The sequence below is a fragment of the Leptodactylus fuscus genome, chromosome 9 (assembly GCF_031893055.1).
Source record: "Leptodactylus fuscus isolate aLepFus1 chromosome 9, aLepFus1.hap2, whole genome shotgun sequence".
Taxonomy (NCBI): domain Eukaryota; kingdom Metazoa; phylum Chordata; class Amphibia; order Anura; family Leptodactylidae; genus Leptodactylus; species Leptodactylus fuscus.
The window spans coordinates 10,687,449-10,701,256 of NC_134273.1; positions in this window are offsets into that span (position 1 = coordinate 10,687,449).

The window sequence follows — 13,808 nt, forward strand, 5'->3', positions numbered from 1 at the left end:
AGTTTTTTTTTTTTTTGCTTGACTCGAGTATAAGCCGGTGGGGGCTTTTTCAGCACAAAAACTGTGCTTAAAAATTCGGCTTATACTCGAGTATATACGGAAATGGCCTTTCAAGTGGAACTCAATGGGAGGATCTCTCAAGGTTGCCATCTCCTAGTCCCTGAATACTGGACTGCAGATGTGACCAATTCGTAGGTATATACCGCCATGTGTCAGAAACTCAAATCTCGGCCTCCTTATAAGCATAAGCTGCCATGTGTGTTTACATGAATAGTTTCTGGCCATTATATATAACTTGTATTTTGCATTTTTAGTAATTTTCCCCTCTGTAGTTTGCAGTTCTCCTATAGTTAACGGATGGAGACTAGCTACTCTGATGTCTCACTTAGGCTTCGTTCACACGTGGAGCGTAATGGCGGATTTTGGCGCCGAGAGTGACACGGGCTTCCGACAGTTGCCGCTTCCCCCTCCGGTGTAGGCTCAAATGAATAGGCCGACTCTGGAGGTTGCTGCTGCCACGCGGACGCCACAGAATCCACCTAAAGAAAGGGCATGTTGCCGCTCATGAAAAAAAGTAGCCTGGCGGTCTTAATAGACCACCATTGTAAGGGGGTGGATTATGACGTGGATTACGCGCCATAATCTGCCCTCTCTGTGCCCGTGTGCATGAGCCCTTACACTACACATGCAGAAGATGACATTCTGCTCCCCTATCTGCCTAGCCGCCATACACTGCTCACAGTACATAAAGGAGAATCTGCTCCATAACTTTTTCTCGCTGACTCAGGATTCTGCAGGACATTAAAGAATACTATACTGAGGTGAATAAAGTACTTGGGTTGTGATAGAAGTCCCTATTTAGCTGCAGCCTCTTGCACACTTCATCCCCCCTTCCATTTCCATAGACTTCTATATCCATATGTAATATTAGCAACAGTCTAGACAGCCAAAGCATTCCGTATAGGGTGGGAGGAAAAAAGAAGTCTGGTAAGTGGAGAAAGAAGCATTTTTGCTCATAACCGCCTGTACCATTGGGTCTGTTACATAGACATTGCCCATTTTATGAGAAATCCCGGGGCAATGGACACCAGCCGCGACGTGCGCAGCCAGCTGTAGACAACCTGACATTACCATTCATTGACCTTCATAAGTTATAATAACATTGTAACAAATTTTTTAGAAAATCAATTTTTTTTCCAGACCTACAAATATTGACAAAGTTCAGATTAGTCAAACGAGACTTGGTTTGTTCCATAAGTTATCCGAAAACTTTCTATTTCCCCAAAAAAGAGTCTTCATAAAGCTGTAATGAGATGTAAATCCATGATATATCTGGCAAGGAAGGTCAGATAGTTCCAAAACACAAACTCCGTCTAAGTTATTGCAATCCCTGAGCTACATTTTAATATTGAATGTGTTCAGCTATATGATTTATTTCATTCCATACTAAGTCCGTGCACTTCTTCATTTCTCGTCTTTTCAAAATTTAATATCTTTTCATATACATTAATGCGCAATGTCCTTTCCTTTAATTTATCAGACACATATGCAAGAAAAACTGGGCACATCTTTCTGATGGAACGTACCTTATTAAAAAAAGACGACATCTGTTCTTACAGGGGTCTCGGCAGGATAACCAATGACTTAGGATGTCTGTTCACGTACATGTAATACCTCTTTTCCCCTGTAGTGGCCACTGCAGGATTAATGAGCTCATTGATTGGCCAGTGGTCATGGTGACTCTCCCATTACAATAGATTTTATGAAACAAGTGGCCCTACTTTCCTTGATACTGTCTGGACTAGGGTTGAGCCGATCTTGACTTTTCAGGATCGATTTTGAAATCCGATTTCCGATCATTTTTCATTCCAACCCGATCTCGATCCCAATTCCGATACCAATGCAAGTCAATGGGATTTTTTTTTACTAATCGGAGACCGGATTTTAAAAACAATCCTATTCACTATACAGCATGGAATCTAACAATTGAACGCTTTAATTGTTAGAATCCACACTGTGTAGTGATTTTTCTTTAATCCTCTGGCTACTTAGTCCCCCCTGGTGTCCACTTACCTGCAGAGATGGCTGCTCCGGTGCCCGGTGTTCTCGTTCTTCTTCGCCTTGCTGCCTCCTGCCTCCCAGGTTAGGAGAGTGTGGGCAGGTACTCGGAGGGGAGACGTCACGTCTCACCGCCCTGTACCCGCCCACACTCTATTAAGCCACAAGCCCCGCCTTCTTCCTAGCTCTTTAACACTAACCTGGGAGGCAGGGCCAGCGAGGCAAAGAAGAACAAGAACACCGGGCACCAGACCAGCCATCTCTGCAGGTAAGTAGCTACTAGAGATGTTAATTAGTCTCCCATTAGAATGAATGGACGCAGCCGGCATGCAGGGGGTTAAGGCTGTGTGCCGGCTGCTTCCATTCATTCCTATGGAACCTCAGCGAGCCTTCACACTGAGTATACACTCTGCTCAGAATGAGTGGAGCGTATACTCAGTGTGAAGGCTAACATTGTTAGCTTTTCCCACAATGCTTGGCCAGTAGCAAAGCATTGTGGGAAATAATCACTGATCTCGATCCCACCTAAAAAGATCGTGTTCAGAATTCCGATTGCGATCGTGAAATTTTCTCAATCGCTGATCGGAATCCGATTTTTTCCAAACACGATCGCTCACCCCTAGTATGGACCCTTCTTCATGGCTTTATTCCCAAACCTTCCCCAACCAGTCTCCTTATTTCTCCAGCTCTTTGTTCCAGCACTGGATCATGGCTTCCATATTCCTCTTTATCTAATGCTAGAAATGAAGTGCTGGTGTTACGATATTGGTATACATGGCTGGAATCCGGTGGCCAGATGGAATAAGCCAGGAGCAGATAGGTATTGAAGAGTAGTAGTCCAAGGTGCGGCTTGAAGTGTAGATCGCAAGGAGAAGAAACAGTCTGAGGAGCAGGAGACTGGAATGAGTCACAATACTCCAGCATAGGCCCAAACAGAAAACAAGATGGCTTCGCATTGGTACAGATCAGTCATCTTTGTTAAAGGCAACTCCTAGGATGAACAACGCAGCCTCCAGTGGTGAGGAGTGGAAGTGCAACAAAATATTTCAGAGTGATAAAAACAGCGGCCACTTGTGGTAGATTAGCAAAATACACAGGACTTTGACACCTGGAGACACGCATCAATGTGTACCACCATTACTTGATCATTGGTATGTGATCCATGGAGGTCTTTCAACTGGGCCACACACAGATTAGCCCCGGAAACTGGTGTAGTGGATGGAAAGCGCATGCTATTCAGGTGACAGGAGCAGAGTCACAGCTCCGTCCACACTATGAGGGATTGCAGCGCCACTACTATTGTATAGGAGCAGCTTGGACGCGTTCTCCATCCAGTAGTAGCTTCTCGTACCAGAAGGCAGCCAGATCAGCTGTTATGTTTAGGGTCCGGGTGTGAGACCCCCACAGATCAAACACCAATTACTGATCAATATGAAAAATCAATTTGGAACCCTTTAAACACGTTTTTTTTTAAGAGAGTCTTTATATTTGCACACGGTGCCCTAGCATACAAGATACAGATACACCGAGGTACAATAATTCTCCATAGACTTCTGCGGGAACCTTATTATTGTTGCGAATAACACTAGACGACGGCGTACAGGAGGTCTAAGGCCGATAATCTCACTTCTGGCGCTGGACGGAAAGATTTGGTTACAGTCATTTCAGCCGATTTGGCTCTGGACGATATTTACACGGAGCTTTGAGGCTTAAATGAAGACCAGGCTTCTCTGTGACCTGCATGAGCTGCAGCATTTTCTGAGTTTACCAAAGGATTACCTCAAGTTTTCAATTTTTTTCCTTTTTGTTATCTCCAAGACAACATCCAGCAGAATCCTCTCCGTAACCGTGCGCTGTATTTACCTCCTCTATGGAGGAAGAGAGTCTGACTTGAGTTGTATTACAGATCTGCAACATGAAATATGTAGCGACACTTTGTATCAGTTGTCAGTCTTCCATGACACTTTCCAGTGCCCAGGGATATCACTGCCACCCAATGTATAAAAAACTCAACATATATGAAGGATCTTCAGTATATGGTGGAAAAGTCTTAATGTGGAGAACTGAAACATAGTGATCTTGCTGCTCCTTAGGTAAGGCTCCTTCCTTCACAGATAGGTACTAGTGCAAGGGTTCCTGACTGGCTAGATCCTGAAAACCTCCTTCTCTGCTGCAGCTTTAACCTGTTACCTGTCTTTGACCTCAACCTGTTGAACCTGCTCTGCCTGCCCTGACCGATTGTCTATTATACCAGACTGCACAAACTCTTTTAACCCTGACCTTTGCCTGTTTCCTAGCTTGCTAGATCATTAGAAGATCCTTCTATTCTACACCTTCATTCTGTTACCTGTGTTTGAACTCAATTTGTTACCTGACATTAAACCTGCCTTGCCTGCCCTGATTTATTGTCTGTTATGTCGTACTGCACAAACCCTGCTGACCCTGACCTCGACCTGTATCCTAGCTAGCTAGATTCTTAGAAGATGCTTCTATTCTACAGCTTTATTCTGTTACCTTTGTTTCACCTCAACTTGTTGCCTGACATTAAACCAGCCTTGCCTTATTGTCTGTTATGCTGTACTGCACAAACTCTGCTGACCCTGACCTCGGCCTGTTTCCTACCTTGCTAGATTTTTAGAGGACATTTCTATTCTGTAGCTTAATCCTGTCATCTGTCTTTGACCCCAACTTGTTACCTGGCATTGAACCCACCTTGCCTGCCCTGACCTATTGTCTGTTATGCTGTACTGCACAAACCCTGCTGACCCTGACCTTGACCTGTATCCTAGCTAGCTAGATTCTTAGAAGATGTTTCTATTCTACAGCTTTATCCTGTTACCTTTGTTTCACCTCAACTTGTTGCCTGACATTAAACCAGCCTTGCCTTATTGTCTGTTATGCTGTACTGCACAAACTCTGCTGACCCTGACCTCGGCCTGTTTCCTACCTTGCTAGATTTTTAGAGGACATTTCTATTCTGTAGCTTAATCCTGTCATCTGTCTTTGACCCCAACTTGTTACCTGGCATTGAACCCACCCTGCCTGCCCTGACCTATTGTCTGTTATGCTGTACTGCACAAACTCTGCTGACTCTGACCTCGGCCTGTTTCCTATCCATATCTCTGTCTGATCCTGAACACCTCATGTCTTGCTAAGGTGTCTGTGTCTGTGCTATCTGTCTGCCCGTGTGTGTCTTAAGCTAGGATACCCAACATTACCTGTGTGTTCTGTCTGGACCAGTATTTGCCTACCTGACTCTGACCTTGCCTCTTGCCTGTCCCATTGAAGTCATGCCTGATCATCTATTCACCTGCCTGGGTCATTTCTTAAGTGGTGACCTGGTGGTCCCTCACAGTAAACATGTATAGGGGTTAAATGGTGAAACTCTAGGGGTCACTTAGATATTAGCACCCAAAGTCAGTGAGTGTGGTACCATCTGGGCCCCGAAGCCTCAGGCTGCCCATAAAGTGGCTCTTTTAATATAAAGAGGCAAGTACTATAAACTATACATAATAGAGAGGGGGCCGGGGAACAGACTTTGCATTGGGACCTAGAAGCTTTATATTGCGCCTCTGGACACAGTGGACCCATATCCATGTAGCCAGCCATTGCAAGAGATCAGGCCACAATAATAGGGCAGCCTTAGCACCCAACAGCTTCTTACGTTCTGTATATAGAGAGCTAGAGTATATTAAATGTATGCAGGTTGGTTTAGACAAGACAAATCCAATCTGAACTGTAAGGATAAAAATAAACGAATTCTGAGAACAATGTGATGTTCTGCACCTGCTATTTTTTTTTTTTTTTTTTTTACCAGATGTCACTTTAATTTTTGTACTTGGCTTTAGAAGAGGCAGAATGGTAACAGTTCAGTGAGAGTTCAGCTTAAAGGCTTCTCACTTTCTCATAGTAAATGCTTCCTTCTTGCTGTAGTTGAATAGATATCATGTGATAGAGGAGGGAATACGTGCGCCCCATAGCGATCGGCGGATCCCCCGTCGCTCTGGATTTAGAAAAGGGGCTATCCTTATCAAGCAATACTTCCCTTTTAAATGCGTTAAACTCACTATACTCCATGTTTGTAAATTGTAAACCAGACTAGGTAACATTGTAACATTATTACTGATTAGGGAATGTTCACACAGCTGAAAAATTCAGCCTCAGGTATTTGTGCAAATTGGGAGAGAAGTTGGGCCGTGCCCATTGCCTATTGTGAATGGTGAATCCTGTGTTATCTTTATTTAACCATCATCCTAACTTTGATGATAATAAGATAACTGCTTAGAAGTGATCTCTACAGGAGAGGAAGTGTAAAAGCCTAGAGTTCAACATTTGTTATATAGAAAAACTCAACTTATACAATGGGTTTGTTATAAATATTTACTGGAATGTGGACACTCAGCCATCATCTGCTGGACACGCGCTATATGGGATTGGGGAGTCTTGAGAATTCCCTTAACCTAAACAAGCAGGTGTGACTTTTTTAAAGGAATATTTCCAGATAACAATGATACTCAGCGGGGATGCTGTCAGAGGTAGACATGATCAGGAACAGAGCTGAGGGTGCGACAGGGTTAGGCACGAAAGGAAATTTAGCCTGAAGCAAACTGAGGTCAGGAACAGGAGCAGCACCACAGGTACCAGGCATAGCATCCCGAGGACAAGGCAGGACTGTAGCAGAAATAAGAGCTGTATAACAAGTGCTAGGTGTGGTATCTACAGAACAATAGAGCAGAGTAGTCAGGAACAAAACTGAGGGGAGAGAAAGAAAACTGACAGATGTGACAGGCTTAAGCATGGAAGGAAACATAGCCTGAAGGAAGCTGAGATCAGGAACAGGAGTAGCACCACAGGTACCAGGCATAACATCCCGAGGACAAGGCAGGACTGTAGCAGAAATAAGAGCTGTATAACAAGTACTAGCTGTGGTATCTACAGAACAATAGAGCAAAGTAGTCAGGAACAAAACTGAAGAGAGAGCAAGAAAACTGACAGATATGACAGGCTTAAGCATGGGAGGAAACATAGCCTGAAGGAAGCTGAGATCAGGAACAGGAGTAGCACACCAGGTACCAGGCATAGCATCCAGATGACATGGTAGGATAGAGCTGAGGGTGCGACAGGGTTAGGCATGAAAGGAAACTTAGTCTGAATAAAGCTGAGGTCAGGAACAGGAGCAGCACCACAGGTACCAGGCATAGCATCCAGATGACATGGTAGGATAGAGCTGAGGGTGCGACAGGGTTAGGCATGAAAGGAAACTTAGTCTGAATAAAGCTGAGGTCAGGAACAGGAGCAGCACCACAGGTACCAGGCATAGCATCCCGAGGACAAGGCAGGACTGTAGTCAGAAATAAGAGCTGTATAACAAGTACTAGGTGTGGTATCTGCAGAACAGTAGAGCAGAGTAGTCAGGAACAGAGCTGAGGTGGTGAGCAAAAATACTGACAGATGTGACAGGCTTAAGCATGGAAGGAAACATAGCCTGAAGGAAGCTGAGGTCAGGAATAGGAGTTGCACCACAGGTACCAGACATAACATCCAGAGGACACAGTAGGACAGAGCTGTACAACAAGGGCAAGGTGTGATATTTGCAGATTAATAGAAGAGAGTAGTCAGGAATAGGCAGAAGTCAGGACCAAGAGTAGTACTATAAGTACCAGGCGTATTATCCAGAGGATAAGACCAGAACACTATTAGTAATCAAGGTCCAGATCAGAAACGGAAATATCACCACAGGTACCAGGCATAGTATCCAGACATGGTAGGATAGAGCTGTACTACAAGGGCTAAGTGTGATATCTGCAGAATAATAGAAGAGAGTAGTCAGGAACAGGCAGAAGTCAGGACCAGGAGTAGTACTATCAGTACCAGGCATAGAATCTAGAGGATAAGACAGGGTCACTATTAGTAATCAAAGCCAAGGTCAAGAACCAGAAAAAAATAAAACAGCAATCCAAATACACTAGAAAAAAGGAACAAGAACCAGAAGGGAAGACACTTGATCACACGTAATGTGCAGTAGGTGGATGTTCCTGTATATAGGCCACCCAGCTGGACATAATCTTCTGCTTCTGGGACCAGGTGTCAGGAGTAGCTTTGGGTGCTCAGTAACATGCACTGCCTGATCTGGGTAAGGTAAGTATCAAGGTCGTTTTCTGACAATACATTCCCTATAAATGTTTTTACCAGATGTTTGCTTGTCATTGAAGTAATCTGTAATAAATAACCCCCTGAAAGCGGCGGCAAATTCAGGCTCCGATCCAAAACTATTCACTCATGTTTTAATTGGCAACTTTCGCTTGTGTTTTGCGTGATTGTAAAAGCAAAGCAACGTTAAATCCCAAAATGTAATTATTTCTGAACCCTTTCCTGAAGTACCTGAACACAAGTCATTATTTACTCAGACGGGCCGGGAGTCGGGGAACGTCCATGGCATCAGACTCCAAAAACCAAATCCCTCAAATTTAGATATTGATTATGGAGCATATTCTAATATGGAGAACAGAAGAAACGGGGCGGATGCTCGTCAATAACTGAAGCTGAATTTTTCCACTTGACCAATAAAACCATCGAATACCCGGAAAGTAAAAACTATATAAAACCGAATGCCCAATGAAGAGGAGTCGGCCACCAACTCAACAAGATGCAAGACACCCGCACGAAAACACACAAGAAGAGGCGAACGTAAAAGCAGGAGGTGCATTGGGAAGAGAATTTGAGAAGGTTATCCCCTCTACACCCCACTCAGGAACAATGGGGACCTGAAGTATTGTTCCATCCCTTTATCCCTTCAGATGCCAGAGTATAATAATTGGAAGCCCCGAGCAATTGCAGAAAAGGTTTGCACTAGTGTTCGGCTCTCTGTTATTTGGATGTGCATGGGAACGTCAAAGATGGAGAGCCTGTCCTACCCATGGACACCCGCTGACCCCATAGACTATAATGGGGTCCAAAGAGTTTCTTCCATTTTATACTGAAACCAGCAGAGAGAAAAGTTATTCTTGCAGAGACTCCAATGTATATGTAAGCTCTGGCTGATACTCACTTTCCACACCTCTCTGAGGCTTTGATCTTCTTTCAAGGCGTCTTCTGGCCTCCTGGATGATGGCCTTGGGTCACCACAAAGGTTTGTGATTGGGCCTCAGTGGTCATATTGGATGCCTAGACATCATAGCACTTTGACATCATCATGTTGGACGCCTAGACATCATAGTACTTTGACATCATCATGTAGGACGCTTAGACATCATAACACTTTGACATCATCGTGTTGGATGCCTAGACATCATAGCACTTTGACATCATCATGTTGGATCCCTAGACATCATAGCACTTTGACATCATCGTGTTGGATGCCTAGACATCATAGCACTTTGACATCATCGTGTTGGATGCCTAGACATCATAGCACTTTGACATCATCCAGTTGGCCACAAGTCACTGGGAGGATGAGGCAGAGACTCAGAAAGGAGAAGGAAGGCGAGTATGAGCTGCATCCTCCTATTAACATAGTCCAAGATTTGTAGAGACCTTAACGTATAATAATAAATGATGGATGTCCCCAAAAATCTCAGGTTTAGCCGAATCAGAAATTTTTTGAAAACTCGTAACAAACCCAGCTTGTTGCAAGATGGTCTGCTCATCCTTAAACATTACATAATGCAGTCTATGCAATAAAAAAGTTATTCCTACGATTACCCAATGGAGACCAAAAAGGGCGCTCTCATGGTCTCCGAAAGGTTGGCCTCATTAGATATATATGCGTCTGGAGATTTCCCAATGAATATGCCTTATGGGTATGTAAAAAGTCTTACAATATAGCATTTGCACGCTTGGATGTAATGAATGCAAGTGGTTACAGTATATGCAGAAGCAAGTTTGTGCACAAGGCCCATTATTCATATTCCTCCTGATGAGTGTAAAGGTCAAGCAGCCTGTCTGTCAGTAAGATTTCCTGCGCTGCCCTTCTCACCCCTAAGTGCTACCATGTCCATTTTGAAGTGCACTGAATGATACTAATAAGAAAAAGAGACATATTAAGGGGTACTCATTTTGCCGTCAATTCTTCCTGTATGATTAATGCTCAGGTAGGCTTTGACCTATGCGTGTTACGTGAATGTCATGCTAATTGCCCTGTTTTGCAGTATTTACCATAAGATGCGCAATGTAACAGAGGGTGAGTCCTACAGCAGCTTATCAAGAGCTCAGCTATTAAATCCGAGTGGAGGCTAAACTGTAATAGTACATGTAGCAAATTAGAAAGACAGCCTGAGCAAAAATAATGAAACACAACATTAATAGGCTAAGGATCAATTGCAGGAAAAAAAGCTGAACATGTAATTTGAAGTGCATTCAAAATGTGAACTTGTGGGTTATTCGAAAGCCCAAGAGAAGCAATTAAAAGTATTTATACAAAAGCAAAGCGATCGGTGTAGAAAATAAGGAACTTGCAGATGAAGATGCGGCCATTACTGGAATGCATGAAATATAGGAAACGGTTTAATGTGTGCACTGTTAGGCGGCATTGCCAAGATGAAATACATATTTGGAATGGACACGTCGCGCAGTGTGGGCATTGTTGGCATTGAGTTCATTGAGCGCAGCAAAAAGATATTTTAGATATGTCTTTGAACATCGAATAATAAATGTTTTATTGAAATGGAGAGGCTTCCTGATGGCTTCGGGTGGGGGAGGAGATTTGCAGAGTGGAAGTAAGACTCAACTTTCTAACCCCTCTTCCTAATGAAGTTTTACCAGAATAAGGTTTATTGCAGAAGATTCTTCTCCCTGAAATTTATAGTGGACCTCATCCTTCATAGGCATAGTGAATTTAATAGGTTAGGATGGGATAGGGTAGAAGAAGAATATAGTAGGATTGGGTAGAGTAGGATAGAGTACAGTAGAATAGGGTAGATGGTGTAGAGAAGAGTAGGGTAGGGTATAGTAGAGTAGAGTAGTTTAGAGTAGGGTAGAGTAGAGTAGAGGAGAGTAGGGTAGGGTATAGTAGAGTAGAGTAGTTTAGAGTAGGGTAGAGTAGAGTAGAGTAGAGTAGAGTAGGGTATAGTAGAGAAGAGTAGAGCAGAATAGGGTAGTGTAGAGTAGAGTAAAGTAGAATAGAGTAGGGTAGGGTAGAGTATAGTAGAACAGAGTAGGGTAATGTATAGTATAGCAGAGTAGGATAGTGTAGAGTAGGGTAGGGTAAGGTAGAGTAGATGGAGTAGAGTAGGGTAATGCAGAGTAGAGTAGTTTGGAGTAAAGTATAGTAGAGTAGAGCAGAATAGGTTACTGTATAGAATAGAATAGAGTAGAATAGTGTAGGGTAGAGTACAGTACAGTACAGCAGGGTAGAGTAGAGTAGAGTAGAGTAGAGTAGAGTAGAGTAGAGTAGAGTAGAGTAGAGTAGAGTAGAGTAGAGTGGAATAGAATAGAGTAGGGTAGGGTAGAGTACAGCACGGTAGTGTAGAGTAGAGTATAATAGAGTAGAGTAGAGTAGAATAGAGTAGGGTAGAGTAGGGTATGGTAGGGTACAGACGGGTAGACTAGGGAAGATATGTTAGAGCAGAGTAGGGTAAAGTTAGAAAGACTAAGTTAAAGTAGAGTAGGTTAGGGTAAGGGTAGAAAAGAGTAGAGTAAGATAGACTATGGAAAAGTTGAATAGAGTACAGTAGAATAGAGAAGAGAAGGGTAAAGTTTGGTAGAGTAGGGTAGAGTGGAGTAGGATAGAATAGAGTAGAGTAGGGTAAGGTGGACTAGGGAAGAGTTGATTAAAGTAAAGTAGAGTATGGTAGAATACAGCAAAGAAGGTAGAGTACGATTAAGATAAAGTAAGGTAGAGTAGAGTAGAGTAAAGGAACTTCGTCATTTGTAAGTTTCCCTCTATGTAATAGCATGCCTTATATACAGTGCTGTGTACAAATTTTGATCAGGTGTGAAAAAAAAATGCTTTCAATAATATGCATAATAAAATCACCCTGAGATACATGGCGCCTATAGTGCTATACAAAACTTTTAGGCAGGTGTGGAAACATTGCTGCACAGTAAGAATGCTTTCAGAAATAGAAGGGTTAATAGTTTATTTTCTTATTTATCAAAATTATGTGAATAAAGAGAATAAAAATATAAATCCCATCAATATTTGGAGTGGCCTTTACCCTTTGCACTCCATCAGTTCATCTCGGTACTTGTAGACAGTTTTTGTTAGGACTCGGCAAGGAGGTTGTTCCCGATTTGAGTTAAAATTCTATTTTCTTCATTCACTTTGTTTTGTTAATTGCCAAAATTAACATTTCTATTCCTGAAAACATTCTTGGCAGCATTTTCCACACCTGCATAAAGTTTTTTCACATTGTACTAAAAACCTATCAAAACAATATCAAAGCTAGACCTAAATAGTGGTCTCCTGTATATTGCAGGTACAGACCTTGATATAGAGGGTGAGATTCTGCAATTAGTAGGATACAGACAGTTTGCTGATACAGCCTGACATAAAACCCATCACAAACCTGGTGTCTGCGAGGCAATGTCACAAGAGATTTGGTGTTAATGTTACTGGTGCAGGGCATTGGATTAAACACCCTATAGAAGTTATAGAAATTAGTTTCATCAACGTGGCACGGAACGGGGAGAGTAAACCTCCTAAAGGGAGGGAAGAACTTCTATAGGGGAGAAAGACAAACCTGAGGCATCTAGATTGGGAGAAGACTTCCTAGAGGGAGGCAAGAGCTTCTTGAGGAAGTTAGAACTTCTAGGGAAGACAGAGCCACTTAAAGGCAGGGACATACATCTGGAATGTGAGAAGAGTCATGTATTATCTGGTATTGGGTAAGTGTGATTTCTGTGATATGAGAAAACACAGTCCTAGAGGGAAGGAATAGCTTCTAGAAGGAGGGAAAAGCTATTCATGGGAGGAATGAACTTCTTGAGGGAAGGAACATACATCCAGAGGTAGATAAGAGCTCCTAAAGGTATGGAACATGCTCCTAGAGGGAGGATGCAAGCTTTGAAAGGGAAGAAAGAGTTACCAGAAAGAGGGAAAAGCTACTAGCTGGAAAAAGAGCCCCTAGAGGGGAGAAAAAGCTTCTAGAGCAAGGGAAAAGCCACTATCAAGAGGAAAGAACTCCTCGAGGGAAGGGGTTTACATCTAGAAGGAGAAAACAAGGGAGGAAGAGTTCTAGAATGAGGGAAAGGCTACTAATAGGAAGAAAGTATTCCTAGGAGGAGGGAACACACATCTAGAGAGAGAGAGAGTGACTCCTTGGGGGAGGGAACACACATCTAGAGAGAGAGAGAGACTCTAGGGGGAGGGAACACACATCTAGAGGGAGAGAGAGACTCTAGGGGGAGGGAACAAGGTCCTAAGGGGAAGAAGGTGTTCCAGAATGAGGGAAATCATTATGATAGGAAGAAAACACTCCTAAGGGGAGGGAACAGACATCTAGAGGGAGAGAGAGACTGCATGGGGGAGGGAACAAGGTTCTGAAGGGAAGTAAGTGTTCTAGAATGAGGGAAAGGCTAGTAATAGGAAGAAAGTATTCATAGGAGGAGGAAAAACACATCTAGAGGGAGAGAGAGAGACTCCTAGGGGGAGGGAACATGCTTCTTGAGAGAATGAAGACTGCTATAAGGAAGAAAAAGAAATTAGTTGGCTGAAAAATCTCCTAGGAGGAGGTAACAGCTTCTTCTTGAAGGAAAGAGTTTTTATTACAGTTGTGCTTTGTGTGAACAGATCCCAAAGAAAGATAAAGCTC